The following is a 3,981-nucleotide window of genomic DNA, read 5'->3' as shown; positions in this document are numbered from 1 at the left end:
AGGCTGGAGTGCAGTGGCCGGATCTCAGCTCACTGCAAGCTCCGCCTCCCGGGTTTACGCCATTCTCCTGCCTCAGCCTCCCGAGTAGCTGGGACTACAGGCGCCCGCTACCTCGCCCGGCTAGTTTTTTGTATTTTTTAGTAGAGATGGGGTTTCACCGTGTTAGCCAGGATGGTCTCGATCTCCTGACCTCGTGATCCGCCCGTCTCTGCCTCCCAAAGTGCTGGGATTACAGGCTTGAGCCACCGCGCCCTATTTATTTATTTATGTAGGTGTGCACCACCACTTCTGGCTAATTAAATATTTTTTTTGGTAAAGACAGGGTCTCATTATGTTGTCTAGGCTGGTTATGAACTCCTTGCTTCAAGTGATCCTCCCTCCTTGGCCTTCCCACATGCTAGAATTATAGGCACACACCACCACCCAGCCAATAAAGATATTTAAATAAAAGTAACTTTAGGGCTGGGGACGGTGGCTCACACCTGTAATCCTAGCACTTTAGGAGGCTGAGGTGGGTGAGCGGATCCCTTGAGCCCAGGAGTTACAGGCCTAGCCTGGGCAACATGGTGAAACCCCATCTCTATAAAAAAAAAAAAAATAATAATAATAATTAGCCAGGCATGGTAGTGCACGCCTGTAGTCCCAGCTCCTTGGGCGGCTAAGGTGGGAGAATCACCTGAGCCTGGGGAGGTCGAGGCTGCAGTGAGCAGTGATCACGTCACTGCACTCCAGCCTGGGTGACAGAGTGAGACCCTGTCTCAAAACAAAACAAAAACAAAAACAAAACATGTCGTTTGAGTAATTTTTCTCTCTGATCTAGGATCCAATCCAGGAACATTGTATTCCATCATTGTGGCAGTTTCATCTCCTTCAATCTAGAACACTTTCTCAGCCTTTCTTTGTCTTTCATGACACTGGCACTTTTGAAGAGTTCAGGCTTGCATTGCTTTTGGAATGTCCCTCAATTTGGGGTTGTCCGATGTTTCCTCATGATTTGACTCAGGTTATAAGTGTTTGGCCAGAAGATCTCTGAAGCGATGCGATGTCTTTGTGTATCACGGCAGGGGGCACACGAGGTCTGTTGGTCCCATGACCCGTGATGCTAACCTTGATCCCTGCTTAAAGTGGGGTTTGTTGGTAGTCTTCACTGTAAAATTACCATTTTCCCCCTTTTACGACTAATAATTTGTGTATAAATATACTGGGACTATGTAAATATCCTGTTTGTCTTCAAATTTTCACCCAGTGGTTTTAGGACCCATTGATGAATCTTTTATTTATGTATTTATTTATTTTTGACGTAGACCTCTCGCTCTATCTCCCAGGCTGGAGTGCAGTGGCATGATCTCGGCTTACTGCAACCTCCGCCTCCCGGGTTCAAGCGATTCTTCTGCCTCAGCCTCCCGAGTAGCTGGAATTACAGGTGTGCACCACCACGCCCGGCTACTTTTTATATTTTTGGTAAAGATGGGGTTTCACCATATTGGCCAGGCTGGTCTCAAACTCCTGACTTCAGGTGATCTGCCTGCCTCAGTCTCCCAAAGTATTGGGATTATAGGCATGAGCCACTGTACCTGGCAGACTGATGAATCTTGCCTAATTAGTTATTACTACAATTGTTACAGAATGGTGATTTTCTAATTCCATTATTTCTTCAACCATTATTTAACTTTCTATTTTGAAAAATTTGAGACTTATGGAAACATTGAAGCCATGGTACAACAAACAGCAGCATAACCACCACTTAAGTGTAACAACTGTTAATATTTTGCCATGTTTGTTGTTTGTATGTACCTAGCTGTTTCTCTATTTTATTTTTTCTTTTTGCTGGATTATTTGAAAGCAAATTTGGGCCGGGCGCAGTGGCTCATGCCTGTAATCCCACCATTTTGGAAGGCTGAGGCGGAGGGATCCCCTGAGGTCAGGTGTTCAAGACCAACCTGGCTAATATGGCGAAACCCTGTCTCTACTAATAATACAAAAATTAGCTGGGCATACGCAGTGGTAGGCACCCGTAATCCCAACTACTCGGGGGCTGTGGCAGGAGAATCACTTGAACCCGTGAAGTAGAGGTTGTAGTGAGCCAAGATGGTACCACTGCATTCCAGTCTGGGTGACAGAGCAAGACTCCATTTCAAAAAAAAAAAAAAAGAAAGAAAGAAAGAAAGAAAAGTAAATTTGCAGGGCACTGTGGCTCACGCCTGTAATCCTAGCACTTTGAGAGGCTGAGGTGGGTGGACTGCGGTTGGAGACCAGCCTGGACAACATAACAAGACCCTGTCTCTACAAAAAATACAAAAATTAGCCAGGTCTGGTGGCACGCACCTGTAGTTTCAGCTACTCAGGAGGCTGTGGTAGGAGGATTGTTTGAGCCCAAGAGGTAGAGGTTGTAGTGAGCCAAGATTGCACTTTTGCACTCCAGCCTGGGCAACAGAGTGATACCCCATTTTCCCCCACTACCCCCCAAAAAGAAAAGTAAATTGCAGACATCACAACATTTCACTCCTGAATCCTTCATCCTGCTTCTCCTAAGAACAAGAACATTGTCCTACATAACCACAATGATAATCATAGGAGAAAATGAATAGTTATTTCCTACTACTATCTAATATCTGGTCCACATTCAAATTTCTACAGTTGTTCCCCCCAAATGTCTTGTATTGCTATTTTCTTTTTCTTTTCTTTTCTTTTTTTTTTTGAAACAAGGTCTCACTCTGTCACCCGGGCTGGAGTGCAGTGACACAATCCTGGCTCACTGCAGACTCGACCTCCTGGACTCAGATGATCCTCCCACCTCAGCTCCTGGATAACTGGGACTACAGGTGCACATCACTGCATCGGCTATTTTGTTTTGTTTGTTTGTATTTTTTGTAGAGATGAAGTTTCACCATGTTGCCCAGGCTGGTCTCAAACTCCTGGGGTCAAGTGATCGGCCCGCCTTGGCCTCCAAAAGTGCTGGGATTATAGGTGTGAGTCCCTGTGCCCAGCCTCTATTTTCTTTTTTATTTTATTTTATTTATTTATTTTTTTGAGACAGAGTCTTGCTCTGTCGCCCAGGCTGGAGTGCAGTGGCTCGATCTCGGCTCACTGCAAGCTCCGCCTCCCGGGTTCACCCCATTCTCCTGCCTCAGCCTCCCGAGTAGCTGGGACTACAAGCGCCCGCCACCACGCCCGGCTAGTTTTTTTGTATTTTTAGTAGAGACAAGGTTTTACCGTGTTAGCCAGGATGGTCTCCATCTCCTGACCTCATGGATCCGCCTACCTCTAGGCCTTCCAAAGTGCTGGGATTACGGGCGTGAGCCACCGCGCCCAGCCTTCAGCCTCTATTTTCTTAAAATAAGATCCAATTAAGTTTCATGCATTACATTTGCTTAGTATGTCTCATTAATCTTTTTACTTTTTTTTTTTTTTTTTTTGAGACAGAGTTTCGCTCTTGTTGCCCAGGCTGGAGTGCAATGGCATGATCTTGGCTTACTGCAACCTCCGCCTCCCAGGTTCAAGCAATTCTCCTGCGTCAGCCTCCCGAGTAGCTGGGATTACAGGCATGCACCACCACGCCCGGCTAATTTTGTATTTTTAGTAGAGATGGAGTTGAGGCTGATCTTGAGCTCCTGACCTCAGGTGATCCACCCACCTTGGCCTCCCAAAGTGCTGGGATTACAGGCGTGAGCCACCGCACCTGGCCTCATTAATCTTTTTAAAATCTAGGGCTGGGCGCGGTGGCTCAAGCCTGTAATCCCAGCACTTTGGGAGGCCGAGACGGGCGGATCACGAGGTCAGGAGATCGAGACCATCCTGGCTAACACGGTGAAACCCCGTCTCTACTAAAAAATACAAAAAACTAGCTGGGCGAGGTGGTGGGCGCCTGTAGTCCCAGCTACTCGGGAGGCTGAGGCAGGAGAATGGCGTAAACTGCAAGGCGGAGCTTGCAGTGAGCTGAGATCTGGCCACTGCACTCCAGCCTGGGCGACAGAGCGAGAT

Source organism: Rhinopithecus bieti, unplaced genomic scaffold, assembly GCF_001698545.2.
Source record: "Rhinopithecus bieti isolate Rb0 unplaced genomic scaffold, ASM169854v2 scaffold_16234, whole genome shotgun sequence".
Classification (NCBI taxonomy): domain Eukaryota; kingdom Metazoa; phylum Chordata; class Mammalia; order Primates; family Cercopithecidae; genus Rhinopithecus; species Rhinopithecus bieti.
The sequence above is the reverse complement of the archived record's forward strand: the minus strand, read 5'-3'. Positions refer to the sequence as shown.